Source organism: Petaurus breviceps, unplaced genomic scaffold (genome assembly GCF_028583685.1).
Source record: "Petaurus breviceps papuanus isolate PSGF00001 unplaced genomic scaffold, PetGlider_PUasm1.0 551, whole genome shotgun sequence".
NCBI classification, from domain to species: domain Eukaryota; kingdom Metazoa; phylum Chordata; class Mammalia; order Diprotodontia; family Petauridae; genus Petaurus; species Petaurus breviceps.
In genome coordinates this window covers 43,517,813-43,535,568 of record NW_027186372.1, presented here as the reverse complement: position 1 = coordinate 43,535,568, position 17,756 = coordinate 43,517,813, and the positions used below count along the sequence as shown (strand labels likewise).

Genomic DNA, 17,756 nt, shown 5'->3' with positions numbered 1-17,756 from the left:
GCAAGGGAAAGGTTTGTTTTCCTCTGTGGCCCCAGATTGCATAGGGGCAAGAACAAACTAAAATAACCAACTGGAAAATCGATAACTTGCCCAGAAGCCCACCTCCCCTCCTAGGACCAGGTCCTCTTCTCCTCCTGAGCAGATGGTTGTAGCAGCCTCCTAATTGGTCTCCCTGTGTCCAATCCCTCCATCCTCCAATCCAATCTACACACACAGCAGCCAAATTGATCTTCCTAAAATATAGGTCTTAACATGCCATGACCCTGTTCAAGAAGCTTTAGCAGTTCCCTTATTGCCTTTTGGAGAAAATACAGACTTCTCCGCCTGGTATTTAAAACCCTTCCCCATACGACTCCAGCCTTCCTCTCCAGGTAGATTTTACATTACTCCCCTTCACACACACCAAGTCAGCTGAAGGGGTCTACTTGCTTTTCCCCATACAGGACATTTCAAATCCTTCCTTTAGGCCATTGTACAAGGTTTCCTCCATGCCTGGTATGTATTTCCTCCTCCCCTCCACCTCAGCTTATGGGCCACATCTATCAGGAATCCTTTCCCTATCTACCCAGTAGTTAGAGCACTGCCTATCTCTGCCCTGCTCCTGTCCCTAAAATTATTTTGTATGTTTTGTATTGAATCATCTGTACACTTGTTGTTTTCCCCCAGTAGAATCTTTGAGGGCAAGGACTACTTCATTTCTGTTTTTGTTAATTTACTATATACTGCCTAGTATATAGTAGGCAATCAATAAATGCTTATTGAATGAAGGAAGTATATACAGTATGTTCAGGACTGTGCCAAGAACCTGTATGGGACCCTGAAATAGGCTTCTCTTCCTACCTCCCTTCCCTTGTCTATCTATACTCTTGGGTTTGTTCCTGAGACTCTCCCCAAGGTCATAAACCAAGGTCAAGGACATTTGGGGACATTGTCATAACAGAGGATAGAAATGCTTTGTCCTTATTTGTACACATTTGGTATTTATCTTTGCAGATATTATATCATCTCCTTAACAGAATGTGAACTTCTTGAGAAAAGGGAGGGAAGAAGGAAGGAAAGAAGGGAGGGAGAGAGGAAGGGAAGGAAAGAAGAAAGGAGGGAAGAAAGGGAGGGAGTTTTGTGAGAGGGTAGAAGGAAGAAAGGAAGGAAGGGAAAGGAAATAAAAGAGGAAGGAAAGAAGAGAGGGAGTGAAGGGAGGGGAGGAAAGAAGGAAGAAAATAGACATTTGTTAAGTACTTTCTATATGCCAGGCACTATACTAAACAAGTTACTAATATTATTTCATTTAATTCTCACAAGGACCCTGGGAGGTAGGTGATATTTTACCCCTGTTTTACAATTGAAGAAAATGAGGCAGACAGAGGTTTAAGTGACATGCCCAGGTTCACACAGCTAGTAAATGCCTGAGGCCAGATATGAATTCTATTCTTCCTGAAACTGGACCCAGCACTCCATCCACTGTGTCACCCAGCTGCCAGGGCAGGGACTGTCTTATTTATTGGCTTTATATTCCTAGCCCAGTGTCTGGCATTTAGCAAGAGGTTAATAAATGGTTCTTGATTTGAATTGAAACTGGACTTAAACTGAAAATTTCTCACCATCACCACAGACTTATCCCCTGCTTTCCCCTACACACACCAGTATGCACCAGTCCCTTATATTTTTATGGGTCCAGTCAGTGCCAAAAGTATTATACAGCTCAGACTCTTGCCCATGTGTGCCACTCCCAGGGGCCCAGAGTTTCTTTTCACTCTTAACAATCATATCAGAGCCTAGAGAAAGCCTCCCTTGGGGAGAGGGCCCATTTATATGCACTTGTCCATTGACCCTATGCCGATCCTCTCTACCCTCCTCCCCAAGCCTTTTCTGCTTCCTTTTGATTTTTCCCTGCTCCCCTTCCCCCCCCTCTGCCCTGCCCCCCAGGCCTCCCTGCCCCCCTCCTCATAGCTCCCAGTTGTGAAATCACTGAAGCCCCTAAACACTTAGCTCTTTCCTTGAGATCCCCAAATTTGCCACTAGTTACATATTGATCCTGTTTAACTTTCCCAATGGATAATAAACAAGAAATTAAAATGACTTCCTGGAATATTAATGTAGTAAATGGCACTATTAAAAGAAAGAAAATACAGCTCAGAAAATTCACTTTGATGTAGAGTTTCTACAGGAGGCTCATTTATCTGCAGCTGAGACTCTAGAAATGAGATTCTGAAGGTTTCTCTGATGTCTCTTATTTTTCCCTCACCCAGAATTTAAACAGAAATGGAATCGCAATTTGGTGCCATAAAATACTAGGACTTTTTCTCCTCTCTCCCAAGAATTAAAGTAGAATCAGGGGCAGATGGAAGCCGGTCTCAGCAAACCCAAATCCCCATTCTCTTTCTTAACAAAAAAGCTAACTCCCCCATCCTTGCCATTCTTTGAACCTTCTCCAAATTGGCCCTTTCCTGACATCATCCCTGGGTAGCAAAAGGGAAAGTTTATGATGCTTCATTCCTTGTTGTTCTGTCTTAGAAAGATACCCAGGGGACCACTAACCCAAGAAGAGTTCTCATGATAACTTGGCCTGTAATGTGGGGTGGAGGCAAGGGCTGGTGGGAGGATGGCTATTCCTCCTCAATGACGTCCCATCACCGGCTTGCAAGCCTTGGCATGGGCTTGCCCTCATGCCTAGGCTCCTCTTTTGACTCATCACCACTTTTTAGAATCCCTAAATCCATTCAAGATTCAGTTTTAAATGCCGCCAAATTCTACACCAGGTCTTTCCTAATTCACTGGATTCAGAGTTAAAAGGCTTGGGTATGAATCATAACCAGCCTCAGTTTCCTCATCTTAAAAAAAAGTGTTAGACTGATCACTAAGTCTCCTTCAGGTTCTCAATTCTGTCTCCCCTGAAACCAGTCCCAAGGCCTGGTGGGACTACCCCTCCCTTGCCCTCTCCTTCCTTACAGTCACACAAGACTATTTCTCTACAATATCATAAAGTTTTAGAGTTGAAAAACACCCTTGAAAAAATCATCCCATCCAACCTATCACTTAAGAGACAAGGAAACTAAGAATCAGAATGATCAGAATCAGGATTCAGGGTTTAAATCTTGGCTGCAAGACCTGGACACCCTAGCCACAAGACCACAGACAAGATGCTTAGCTGCTCTGAAACTCAGTTTCCTTATTGGTATAAACAGTAAGGAAAGGGAAGGGAATAAGCATTTATATAGTGCCAGGCACTGTGCTAAGCACCTTTTACAACTATTATCTCATTTGAACCTCACAACAACTGTGCAAAAGAAGAGTTATTATTGCCATTTTACAACTGAGGCAAAAAGTTAAGTGACTTGCCCAGGGTCATGCCACTAGTAAGTGTCTTAGACTGAATTTGAATTCAGGTCTTTCTGACTCCAGGACCAGCAGTCTTTCCACTGTACCATTCAGCTGCTTCTAAAGAGGATAATAATGCTTAGACTACTTATTTCATAGCGGTTGTTATAGAGAATACATTCTGGAAGTCATAAAGGGCTTATTACTCAAGATCACAAGAGGATTTAATGGCAGAGTCAAGACTAGAAGTTGACAGCTATAGTCCAATACCCTTTCCATCACAGTACACATTGCCTTTGTCTTCCAATATGATCTTTCAGAAACTCATTTCTCACTCATGAAGTTCTTCCCTTGTCTAATCTGAGGTCTTCTACCATCCATTCCCCCTTCACTAAGTCCTTAGTGGGGATCAGGAATACTAATCCCCCTTGCTGTACCAGACACTAGCCATAGGCTCAATCTCATTTCCAGATTAAACCTTCTTCCTGCTCCCTCAGTCTCTTTCCCCCTCTCTCCCTCAGTTTCAACCTATTTTTATCCTTGACTCAAAGAAACTAAGGGTTAGGACATGGGGTGTGGCCAGACTCTCCATCTGAGTCAACTGGATCAGAACTCAGAGGACTTGGGTCCTCTGCTACTAACCTGCTGTACAACCGTATTCAAATTCTTTTCTGAGTCTGTTTCCTCATCTGTAAGAATATGGAGTTGGACCAGCTTAGCAGTTCTCAGACTTTTTGACCTCAGGACCCATCCTTTTGTACTCTTTAAATTATTGAGGACCCCAAAGAGTTTTGTTGATGTGGGTTATAACTTTTGATATTTCCTATGTTAGAAGATAAAATTGATTAATTTTAACATATTTATTCATTTAAGATAGTAATAACAAAACTATAACATGTTGACATAAAATATATTTTTATGAAAAATAACCGCATTCTCCAAAACAAAAAATTTAGTGAGAAGAGTAACATTGTTTTACATTTTCTCCCCCAAATCTCTTTAATGTCCGGCTTAATAGAATGCAGCTGGATTTTCATTTCTGCTTCTGCCTTCAATAAGTTGCTGGCCTGTTGTTTTGGTTGAAATAGATGAAGAAAATTCAGTTTCACATAGATAAGCAGCTGGAAAAGGGAAGTTTTTTTAATAGGCAAATAACATCTTAGTATTTTGACCTATCAGACTGCCTGGAAGGATCATAGAGCTGTAAAGGGGTATATCAACCACACTTTGAGAATTCCTGAGCTAGATCATCTCTAAAAATCTCTCCTACCTCTAAATCTTATGTGCCCTAAAACCAATTCTATGTCCCAGTAGGGCTACAACTCTTATAACCTTTCCCCTTTCCCTTAACTACCCAAGGACATGTCCAGTTCACTCTTCTCTTTCTCTCCCCTTCCAGTCCCCATCACATATCTATGCTTCTTACAGGCATCTCAGGAGAAGCCTCCACCCTCCCAGGGCAAGGAGAACTCTAATCTAGCTGCCTGTTAATTTACTTCCTAACCCCCCATATAAAAGAATTCATGCTTAATGCCTCATAGACTCACAACCACTGAGGAACACTGATGAGTCAGCAGAAGGAATGGGGAAGTGGAGCCTGGCTCCCTGGGGAACCTGCTTGCCAGGTCCCCTCCCTACCCTGGCCAGCCCTTCATCAGCTGGGCTAAAGCTATGGCAACAGTAAAGTAGGGAATAGAACACAGGAAAAAAAATAGAAAAAAGCAGCAACTTTAGGAAACAATAAGGAAGGCCCCTGGGCAAGAACTAATCCTGCTGGCACAATGGGAAGGACTGGGGGCTGCCAACAGCCCACATAGAAGGGCAGCTATCTATCTATGTGGAGCTGGAGTGATCAGGGAGCTGTTCCATGTGCCAAAGACAGACAGGGTCTCACATATACTCTACCTTGGACATATTTACACTGTGGTTGTGTGTAACCACAGATGACACCTGTACACTGTGCCAGGCATTGCAATCATCTTCACCAATACCTATATATGCCAGTCACCAACATGTAAGGACACGCACACACGTTTACCTGTTACTATGTACATATGGACCCAGTCACAAACATACCTACAGGAATAGACACGTAGAGGGCTTTCACCTCTAGGCATACATGTACCCACCCACACATCTCTATCTCTGGACTCTCTTTGGACTTGCTACATAGGGTCATAAGACTTAGAGCTAGGAGATATGAATTAGAAATCTTTGCCCTCCACCCACCTTGTCCCCAAACATACAGAGTCATATCCAATCTCTTTTCTTCTTCCCACCCCTCTCCATCACTCACCTAGAGGAACTTCCTACTGTCCTTCCATAGACTTCAAGAAATACTTCTGCCCTTCCCAGGGTAATCATTTTATTTTACTGATAGGAAACTAAGGCACAATGAGGGCAAGAGATTTGTCCATGGTCACACAGCTGTTAAGTAGCAGAGCCAGGTCCCCTGGACAAACCCAGTATTCTTTATGCTATCTATATACTTCCTATGTATTTATCAAGACCTGATAGATCCAGATACTCAAAGGCCCTAGTGAGTCTTATCTAGGGAAAAGACTGAAAAGAACGGGTAAGAGACAAGTTTTGAAGGGAAGGGAGAGGAAGTGCTAGGTGGGATGTTGTCAGCCCCACCAGCCTCCCCCTCATCCCTTATCCAGGCTGCCCCATCCCAGTCTGGCTGTCAAGGACTAAGAACCAGTCTTTAGTCTGGGCAGGGCAGAGGTTGCTTTGATGGAAAAGTTGAGCAGAACTCAGGAATAATGATAGCAGTAGATCATTTTTATATTTCACCTTTTTCACAACAACCCTGGCCGATAAGTGGTACAAATATTAGTCTCCTCATTCACCAAGGAAGAAACTGAAGCTTTGGGAAATTGACTTGCCCAAGGTCATGAAACCAGGAAGAATGAGAGTTAGAACTTGAATCCAAGTCTTCCTACTCCCAGTCTTTTTCTTTCCTTTTTTGGAGGCAATCAGGGTTAAGTGACTTGCCAAGGGTCACACAGCTAGAAAGTGTCTGAGGTCATATTTGAACTCAGGTCCTCCTGACTCCAGGGCTGGTGCTGTATCTGCTGCACCACCTAGCTCTCTCAGTCTAGTGTTCTTTTCCCCAGAGCATTCAAGGGTCATTCTTCAGTGCTCAAAGGGCTTGGCTATGCCCAGGTGCCAGAGTGGTCTGGTAGTGCCAGGAAAATCTGGGGGTCGGGAAAGCCTAGGAAGCTGAAAAAGCCCTCCCAGCACTCCTTGCTTAGAGCAACCACAGCACAGCACTAGAGTCATGGTTCAAAAACCATTTGGTCTCAGGTCTCCTTTATGCTCTAAAAAATTATTGAGGACCCTCCTCCAAAAGAATTGCTACTTATATGGGTTATGTCTATTGATATTTACAATGCTAGTTGAAACATATTAAACCAGAAGTTAAAACTGATTATGATAATGATGATAAAAGTTTTGACTTTGTGAACCTCCTGAAAGGATCCTGGCTGGGGTCCCCAGATCACACTCTGAGAACCAGTGCCCTAAAGCAAATTTAGTAAGCATGAGCTACATAGAGTTTGGGAATCTCTGGGCCTGCCTCCTCATCCCTGCTGACTCTCAGTAGCCAGCACTGGGACCAGGGAACCCATTAGATAGACATTCAACACCAATTACTGTCACTGGGAATGGGAGAGTGCCAGGGACTAGGAGGCTACACACACAAACATACTCGCGTGCGTGCCCGCGCGCGCGCGTACACACACACACACACACACACACACACACACACACACACACACACTCTCTCCATCCTGTCATGGAGAGACAGAGCATCCTTGCTCCATGGAGCCCAAGGGGCCTGATTAACAGGAAATTTTCCGAACGCCAATTAGAGCAAAGTTTACTGAACAAATTGTTTGCAGTTGTGCCCTGTAACCATCATGAATTTTAATCCTGCTTCGATTGGCACTGACGTGAGGCTTACAGATGCCTTCATGTAGCAATCTGCTCTCTAACCCACCCAAGCCCCCATGATGCCCAACTGGGCTCCTGCAGATCTGAGGTCTCTGCTTGGGCTAGAAATCAAAGGGAGGGCGAAGGACAGAGGAGACCCAGCTGAGTAGCCTGGAATAATGGAGTTTGCTGCGAAGGTCCAGAGGGTCCTGTGATGGAGGCCCAGAACACACATGTTCATGACACATATACAGGACAAAGCAATCATGTGGTGTCAGTGAAAGATGTAGCCGGACTTACCTGGAGAAGGGTTCAAGCCCCCTGCTTTCTGATTCCTCAGGACTCTACTTTTCTGAGATTTGCTTCCAGCAGGGCACTCTTCATGCCATCTCTATGGAAGCGTCATGATTACAAAGCAGGGAAAGCAGCTAATAATAATAGTGATGCTATTATCAAATATTTCTATGTCATTTCATGGTTTATAAAGCCCTTTACTTACATAGATTAAGTCATTTGAACCTTAGAACAATACTGTAAGGTAAGCTTTATTACTATCCCCATTCCACAGATCAAAAAACTGAGGTTGAGAAAGGTTAAATGGTTTACTCAAGGTCATATAACTTGTAAGGGTCTCAGCATTTGAACTTAAGTCTTTTTTTTCTCTTTTTTTAATTTAATTTAATTTTTTTGTCAAATACTTTATTAATTTCTGATTTACATCATTCGTTTCTGCCAGATTTTGAGTTACAAATTTTCTCCCCGTTTTTCCCCTACCCACCTCCCCAAAATAGCAGTCCCACAGGATATCCCCTCCTCCAATCTATTCTCTCCCATACCCCTTTCGACTTTTCCAGTGGATCTCTATGCCCCAGTGCTTGTATATCTTATTTCCCAACTACATGTAAAATAGTATTAATAATTGAACTTCAGTCTTCCTGAGTCCTAAGGATATCCTTGAGAGTAGGTACCATCCTTAGCCTCAGACTCTCCATGCTTAGCACAGTGCCTGGCTTACAGTAGGAACTTAATAAATGCTTCTTTACTGATCCCAAGTTCAACCCTCTATCTACCACACCACTCAAGTCTGTAAATCTTGAAAAGCGCTGAAAGACCTGACGATCCCTGAAGAATGGGGGGATTATTTAAAGGTTAAGTAAGACCAGAGATGCTAAAGCTATCCATTAGACTGTAAATTCCTTGAGGGCAGGGACTATCTTTTGCCTCTTTTTACATCCCCAGCACTTAGCACAGTGCCTGGCACACAGTAGGCACTTAATAAATGTTTACTGAATGAATGGATGGATGAATAAAGTCACATCTTGTGCCCCACCCACACAGGTAGGCACAGACACTAAAATGGATCACTTTGGAGTGGCTAGATAGTGCAGTGAATAGAGCGTCAGCCCTGGAGTCAGGAGGACCTGAGTTCAAATCCGACCTCAGACACTTAACATAAAACTATCTGTGTGACCTTGGGCAAGTCACTTAACCCCAATTGCCCTACCTTCCTCCTCCAAAAAGCAATAAATAAATAAATGGCATCACTTTATGGGCATAGACTCAGTTATCGGTGCCACAGAGAACACAAATGAACATATATGTACAAATAAGATATGTGCAGAGTAAGTAGGAAATAATTAAGAGGGAATGCACCAGTACCCAGTCAGAGACACAAACACATACATGAACATGCACATAGGTTGGAATCATAGAATAATAGAGGTCAAGATTGGAAGGGACCTTAGAGGTATTCTAATCTAACCTCCTCATTTTATGAGGAACCTGAGTCCAAGGAGGGTTAAGTGACTTGACCAAGGCCCCATGGGAAGCAGGCAGCAGGCAGTCATTTTCTCCAGTACCACATCACCTACCACCCACAGGGCATTTCCACATGGGTGTCTCCTAGGCCCCTCAAACTCAACACGTCCAAAACAGAAGCTATTATCTTCTTCCTCCAACCTAGCGCTTCTCCAAACTTTCCTCTCTCCTATGAGGGCTCCACCTCTCCATTCTTCCAGCTTTGCAACCTTAGAATCAATCACCCTAGACTCTTCTTACTCCCTTACTGTTGCCACCCTGTGCCCTCCATCAGATCAGATGCCAAGTCCTGTTAGTTCTGCCTCCGTGACATCTCCCCATTCACACAGCCGTTCCCCCACCCCCTCCCCACTTTTCCATTACTTCTTGCTTGGTTTAATTCAGCAGCCTCCATACTGGGCTCCTGGCCTTCAATCTCTTCCCTCTCCAGTCCACCATAGTTTTCTTTCCCATATTTTCTGAATTCTAGTGCCTTTCCTCCCTTAATTATATCCTGTTTATCCTATCTATGGCTCGTTGGTGTGTATTTGTTTGCTTTTTGTCTCCCCCATTGGGTTGTGAGTTCCTTCAGAGACTGTCTTTCACTTCTTTTTGTATCCCCAGTTCTTGGCACAGTGCCTAATATATGTTGAGTGACTGACTGACTGCCCAAATTATCTAAAGCACAAGTCTGACCAGGTCACTCCCCTTCTTAAGAAACTTTAGTTACTTCCAATTAAAAACTCTTCAACTTTGCACTTAAAGCCCTTCAGGCTCTGGCTCTGGCCCTACCTTTCCAGGTTTACTACACATTACCACCCTTAATCTACTTATGTTTCAACAAAACTGGCTTATTTGCTATTCCCACATATGGCAGTCCTTCTCCCCCATCTATGCCTTTTGGGAAGGCTGTACCCTGTGCCTGGAAGGTACTACCTTCTCACCAAAGCCTCTGAGAATCTTTAGCTTCCTTCAGTGCCCAGCTCATGAGCCACATCCTCTGAAAAGGCTTCCCTGATCCCTCTTATTGCTAGCACTCTCTCCCTACTCAAAGGATCATGTATATATTTATTTCTTTGCATGCTATCCTCCTTGAGGTCAGGGACTGGTTTTCATCTTGTCTTTTTATCTCCAGAACCTAAAACAGTGCCTTGAACATTTTAGGCTGATACTGAACTGTGTGTGAGCTTGGGGAGATGATCAGAGGAGGTGTGAACATCTTGGGCTCCTATCCTGATTCTGGAAATAGAAGCATGGACCCTTAGGTAATAGAGAAATCTCACCAGTGATGTACTTGAAGGCCTAAGCCATCATTCCTCACTACTCTCCACAGGATCCTGGGTCTCAAGCTTATGCAAGGGTAATCAAGAAAAGCTCTAAGCAATTTGGTGGGTCCTCTAATCCACATGACATCACAGGGCATGCCCTCTTCTAATAAAAGCCCCTACCCTGTAACCAGAACAGGGAATCAATCAAGAGTAATCATTACAGGGTATGGAACTTTGTCAGAAGAGGGGACCTCCCAGCAAGGGGCTAGGGTCTATGTTTCTCAGCAAAGATCAATGGTGAATATCTACTTCAATGGGAGGTACCTACTTCTGACATAGGTTCCCCCCTGTAATTGAGACAACCACCAAACTGATAAAGCATTCTCCTGATCAAATGAGATAATATTTGTAAAGTGCTTAACACAGTGACTAACATAGTAAGTACTCAATAAATACCTATTTCCTTCTTCTGATCACCCTTCTTCTGATCACCCTTATTATACTTAAATGTCCCATGTTACATACACCATGAGGGAGACATTGATGTCACCACCACCTTTTCACAAGGTATCAAAAAGTTTTTCTCTAATATGCATCTTTCTTTTTCTTCCTCTTCTTTTCCTCTTCTTCCTCCTCCTCCTCCACAAACACATACTTGTCTGGGGAACAACTTCCTGGTCCTTGAGGATGGAGAAAGAATCCTGGGCTTGGAATCAGGAAACTTGGGTTCTGGTCTTGGCTCTAGCTTTGAGACTTTTGCATGTCATTCACATATTTTCTCATCTATTATACGAGGGTAAGAATGCCCAATAACTAACAGCTAATGAATAGTTAGGTGGTATAGTGAATAGAGTACTATGCTTAGAATTAGGAAGACCTTTGAATGAATCCTGTCTCAGACATTTACTAGCTATGTGATCCTGATCAAGTCACTTAAGCTCTGTCAGTTTTCCCTTCTATAAAATGGGGGGGGGGGAGGAGAGGCAGTAATAACAGTACTTACCTCACAGGATTGTTGTGAGGATCAAATGAGATAGGTACAAATCTCACTTTGCAAGTCTTAATGCATATACACATGCTAGTTATTATTCACCTGTTTTCTCATGAGTATGCAAATTCAATCTAATAAGTTAATATAAGTGAAAAATGGCCTGAAAAAATTATGTTTTCTCTCTCTGTATACACACACACATATGTCTAAGGTAAGGGGGAGAAACCTTTTAGGCTGAGAGGAATGATGTTTTTGTAGAACTGGGGCTTAGAGTTCTGGACACGGATGTTGGGCTTAAGCCATGAACAGGATCAGGCTTCACTTGAAGAGGGTCCCACCTCTACTACCTCATATATCCTCCATCCCCATCCCCATCAGCAATGATCATTTCAACCCACAGGGCCTTAGAGTAACCTTAGAGATAACTACCCAGGGCTCAAAGGGCAGGCAGGTAAAATTTGTAGCTGACTCACTGGCTCCTCCCATACTGACTGGTTCCAACTCTTTCTTTCATGTGGGCATACTTTTCATTTCTTTTTTTTTTTTCTTTTTTGGAGGGGGAAAGGCAGGGCAATTGGGGTTAAATGACTTCCCCAAGGTCACAGGGCTAGTCAGTGTTAAGTGTCTGAGACCAAATTTGAACTCAGGTCCTCCTGACTCCAGGGCCCATGATTTACTCACTGCGCTACCTAGCTGCCCCCAGGCATGATTTTTTAAATGAATTTTATTTTTTCCATTGTTGTTGCTTCCCAGTGATATTCCGAAGAGAACATTCCTTTGTAACAAAGTACTATCAAGCAAAACAAGCCAACATATTGACCATATTTAACAACATATACCTCATTCTGCATCTGTGGTCCACCACCTCTCTGCTGAGAGGAGAGAGGCATGCTTCACTATCAGTCCTCTGGAGTAATGATTGGTTACTGCATTCATGAGAGATCTGAAATATTTTCAGTATTGTTCTCCTTTACATTGCTATGGCCATGGTCTAAATTTGTTATCTTGGCTCTGTTCACTTTGATCTTTGTTTTTCAAATGACTTTCCCACTTTTATGTCCTCTCTCTGTGATCTAGAAAAAAGGTTTCCCTCCCTTCCTACTCTATCTTTCCCACACTTTGCTTCTTTCTTCTGTCCCAAAGCCCAGCCTTCCTTTTACTCTCTCCCTAATTGATTTTCAAGACATCTTCCTCTTTTAATGACTGCTTTAGAAGCTTCCACTAAGCCTATATACAACAGACTAAAATAGAGGTGACTGAAGAGTGATTCACCGAGGAGCCCAATTCTTTCACTGATAATAGTAGCAACACTTGGGACCTCAAGTGAGTCAAGAAGGGGCCTTCAGAAAGGGATGGGTTAGGAAGGCCCTTGATGGAAAAAGGAAGGTACACCAATATAGGGTTGGTAGTGAACTGGTCTAGTCGTTCTGGAAAGCAATCTGAAACTAGTCTAAAAAAGACTGTGCATAGCTGTTTTTGTGGTGGTAAAGAAATAGAAACTAGGGGCGGCCAGGTGGCTCAGCGAGTAAGAGTACCGGCTCCAGTGTTGGGACGACCTGGAGATCGAATCCCGGGCTCAGACACTCAGCACCACACCCAGAAATAACTGGCCGTGTAACCTTGAGCAAGTTATTTAACCCCGATTGCTCAAAAATATTAGAAAAAAAAAGAAATAGAAACTGAGGAGGTACCTATCAATTGGAAAGTGGCTGGACAAATCATAGGATATGATTGTAATGGAATATTATTGCTCTAAGAAATGATGAGCAGGCTGATTCTGGAAAAATCTGGAAAGATTTACATGTATTGATGTAAAGTGAAGTGAGCAGAACCAGGAGAAGATTGTACACAGCAACAGCAATTTGTAGGATGTTCAACCTTGAATGACTTAGCTATTCTCAACAATACAACGATCCAAGACAATTCCAAAAACCTTACGAGGAAAAATGATATCCACATCCAGAGAAAGAATTGATGAAGACTGAAAGCAGATTGAAGCAGACTATTTTTCACTTTGTGTGTGTGTGTGTGCTTTTTACTTTTGATCTGTTTCCTTCACAACATGACTAATATGGAAATACATTTTACATGATTGCACATATATATCAAATAATTTGCCATGGGGGTAGGGGGAAGATGAGAGAGGGAGAGAGAAAATTTGGAACTCAAATTTTTTTGTGTGCTTTTTGGAGGGGGAAAGGCAGGGCAATTGGGGTTAAGTGACTTGCCCAAGGTCACACAGCTAATAAGTGTTAAGTGTCTGAGGCTGGATTTGAACTCAGGTCCTCCTGACTCCAGGGCCAGTGCTCTGTTCACTGCACCACCTAGCTGCCCCCTAGAAATTTTTTTAAATGAATGTTAAAAATTATCTTTACATGTAACTGGGGGAAAGAACAAAGTACTATTTTTTTTTAAAAAGACTGTAAATACCCTTTGATACAGCAATATTACTACTTGGTCAATATCCCCAAAGAGATCAAAGAAAGAAGAAATTAATTCACATGTACAAAAATACATATAGCAGCCCTTTTTGTGATGACATACAATTGTAAACTAAAGGGGCACCCATCAATTGGGAAATGGCTGAACAAGTTAGGATATATGAATAGGATGGAATACTATCGTGCCATAAGAAATGATACAGAAGATGATTTCAGAGAAACCTAGGAAGACTTCTATGGATTGATGCAGAGTGAAATGAGCAGAATCAGGAGGACAATTGATACAATTACAGCAATACAGTAAAGACAAACAACTTTAATACACTTGGGAACTCTGATCCACACAGTAAACAACCACAATTCCAGAGGATTCGTGATGAGAAATGTTGCCCACCTCCTGATATGGAACTGATGGGGTGGGAGCACAGACTGTGATTCTTTTTTTGGTTGTGTCCAATTCAGGAATTTGCTCCTCTTGACCCACAGGGATTTTCGTTTTTCTTGCTTTCTCAGTTGGAGGGAAGAGAAGAAGTAGAAGGAAAATCCTTGTGAAAATAAAAATAAAATTTAATTTAAAAAAAAGAAAGAGGAAGGAACAGCTATAGCATCAGTTGAAGCTACAAAAGAATGATAAGGTTGGTAGGAGAGCAGAATTAGTCAAGCAGTCAAAACAATGAAGAAGGAAAAACACACTGACCAGTGAAGGAGAGAGAACAAAGACTTCCTAGTAGTAAACACACTGGGCTTTTCCTGCTCCTTCCTCCCAACACATGCCTCCCCAGTCGTCCAGCCCTAAACGATGTCCTTACCTCCCCCAGTGCAGAAGGAAGGGTAGGAATTCAGGGAGGAGGGACAAAGGAAGTGGAGTCATGTCGCAAGCCAACAGGAAAGGCTCCTTTCTGGAAACCATCACAAACTCATTCCCCCAGGAGGATGGCCACAGATAAGGCAAATGTCTACTTCCTTTTCCTTGCAAGAAAAGAATGACTTAAAATCCTAATAATTCCATGGGACTGGTGACTTTCAAGGAGGCCAATGACAGAAAAATAAAGTTCCTTATAGACTTAAATATTCATAGCAGCAATTTGTATTTTTTTTAATAAGAGAAGAAAGAGGAAACAAAATGAATGCCTAGCAATTCCATTGTAATACATGAATATAATGGATTACTATTGTGCTGGAAGAGATGATGAAACACATAAGAGGAATTCAGAGAAACGTGAGAAGACTCGTAGAAACTGACATGGAGTGAAGAAAGTCGAAACAGCAGCCATAGAGGTAATGACTGCAGTGATGTAAATGAAAACAAAAATAAAATACATGAGGAAACAGATTAAATCTAGTGACTAACCTTGGTCTCATAGAACCAGTGATGAAACACACTTCCCTTCTTTCAGTAGAGAGGAGAGAACCACAGGTTCAGATCATTACATGCTCAACCACTTCATAGGTTGTTTTTTTTTTCCCTATTTTCCTTTATTACAACAAAAAGCATCCACAAAACATGCTTTTAAAAAAGAATGAGTTAAAATATCTTTAAGATTTCTAATTTTGGGGCAGCCAAGTGGCTCAGCGAGTAAGAGCACTGGCTCCAGTGTTGGGATGACCTGGGGATCGAATCTGGGCTCAGATATTGGCATAAGGTATAACCTTGAGCAAGCTTTTTAATCCCAATTGCTTAAAAAAAAAAAAGATTTCTAATTTTTTGGTCTTTTTACAGTACCATTCCCTCTTTATTGTCTTAACCAGGACCCAGTAGACAGCACCACTGCTAATATCTGTAGGTATCTGGCAGCAAATAGTAGAAATCCAGTCATTGGGACTGGGGTTTAACAGCCCTCAGGTGAACCTCAGGAGAACTGAAAGGGGCAACACAAGATGCCAGGTCCAGCGGATCTAGGGTGGCAGGCAGAAACCTAAGGTTCAGAAATAGAAAAACAAGATAGTCACCTGGCCTGGTGACCAGAATTGGAATATAAGGTTAGGGTTTGCTTACATTAAACAGAACAGGGGGCCCTTAATAGAAAGAGGGGACAAGTCAGAGCTGGACGGGTAGTGAGAATAATAGTGCTAAGTCCTTGGCTATGGACCCAGATGTCCTTATATCTCTTCCTCTTAGAGTCAGGATTCATTCCAGAGCCTGGGGCAGGATTGAACTGACAGATGAGGGTTAAATAGTCTTAGCTGTGGGGATTTATGTCTACCTAATAAAAACAAAATTTCCTTGGTCACCTCTTGTGAGAATAAATCTGAGAGAAGGCTTCCCAATATCTTTTATATTAGAAATAATTGGTCTTAGGAGTTTGTTATTTTGGCTTTCCTGATTTTAGCTCCAAAACTCACACTTCCAAGTACTGTTTGCAGCCTAGTCTAATGAATTCTTTATTGGGGGGGAGGGCGGGGACGGAATTCTATTTTGTATTTGTTTTCTGAATAACACTTCATTGGATTATTATTACAGATTCACTGAATTTTAGAGCTATAAAGGATTTGAGAAATCAGTTAGTTTGAGTGAGAAGAAAGGACAGAAGGCAGAATGCCAGTTCTGAAAATAAAAAGACCTGAGTTAGAATCCCAGCATGGTCATTTATTTCCTGAATAACCCAGGATAGATTATTCTAGGCCTCAGTTTTCTCAACTGTAAAATGAAGAGGTTAGACAAGATGACCTTGAAGATCTCTTTCAGCTCTAAATCTCTGATTCTGTGACCTCTTTTGGCCCCAGTTTCCTCATCTGTAAAAAAATAAGCAGAGGCAAAGATTATGTGAACTCTAAGGAATCTCCCATCTCTAACCTGAGATGGAGAAAACTAAGGCTACAAAAAAGGGAATGAAAAGTCAGGTGGCTAATAACTGGCAGGGCCAACGTTCAAACCCAAGGCTTCCAATTTCCAGGCCAACACTATTTCCATGATATCACCCTTCCTTTAAAATAATTAAGACAGGACATATCTTTTGGAATCTTTTGTTTTAGTACTTAGAGATACTTCCAATGGGACCTTTCCCTCTCCCTCTCTCCTTTACCCCACCCTATTTCACTGGTACCCATAAGCAAAGGGAAGAAAGGAAAGCAGGGTAGCCTGTATGTGCCCATCCATGCCTCCCATAAGGACAACCCAGCCATGATGCTTCCTCCCCCTCCCCAATTCAGCAGAGGGCTGGGGAGAGGGGCTTAGGGGGGTGCTTTGATTGTGCTAGAGTGTTTGTGACAGCAGCTTATCCCCTTCCCAAGGCTGCTGGGAAGATTATTAGATAATTTTCAAATTTGTAAAGCGCCTTCAGCTCCTTGGAGGGAAGGTGCTATATGAGAGTAATAACAATAACAATCCTATCTGTCAGAGCCATTGAGAAAATGAATCTTGTTATCCTTGGGAACCAGCAGTAGGAACCTCAGTAAGAAACAGGAAAATAGACCCGGGAACTTGGTCACCTGACTAATCAGAGGGAGTGAAAAGTACAGCATGGGAGAGGGAAGACAGAGACCAGGAAGCCCATCCAGGCCCCACCTGAAAGGTATGCAAAGCAGCTCTCAGAATGTCATACACAAATTGCCTCTGATGCCTCACCAATTAAAATGACTTTAGGACAAGTTTAAATCAACTTAGAGTGCAATGTATTATTATTTTTGGAATTCTCTGAAGTAAGCAGGAAGGAGCAGGAAGCAAGAAGCCCGTCTGCACAGATTGTCACTCACTCAGGAGTAATGATGGGAAATCCATCACAGGTTATTGAATTTGGGGAATTAATAAGTATGTTTACACATACACAATGAAAATCAAGGGCAATGCATCAAAAGTGTGGCTGACTGGCTGGTTGATTTTGACAAGGGTTGAGTTTCACTGCTAATGATGTTTCAAGACTGATCACAGCTGGGCTGTATGCCCCGTGGACTTCATTCCCAGGACTAACAGGAGGAAGGATTATAGGCCTGGAATGCCAGTGCTAGAAGGGGCCTTAGAGAACATCTAATGAGGGTTGTGACCCACAATTTAAGAAGTGCTGAAGGGGT

General features: G+C 42.5%; 1 long non-coding RNA gene across 1 annotated transcript; it reads right to left on the bottom strand.

Moving 5' to 3' along the window:
• Window positions 1–14,044: 14,044 nt before the first annotated feature.
• LOC138172594 (uncharacterized) lies at window positions 14,045–14,558 on the bottom strand. The gene is made up of 2 exons (XR_011171171.1): window positions 14,446–14,558; window positions 14,045–14,293 (listed from the first exon to the last, which is right to left on the bottom strand). It is a non-coding gene; the product is annotated as an uncharacterized lncRNA (long non-coding RNA).
• Between the last annotated feature and the right edge of the window lie 3,198 nt (window positions 14,559–17,756).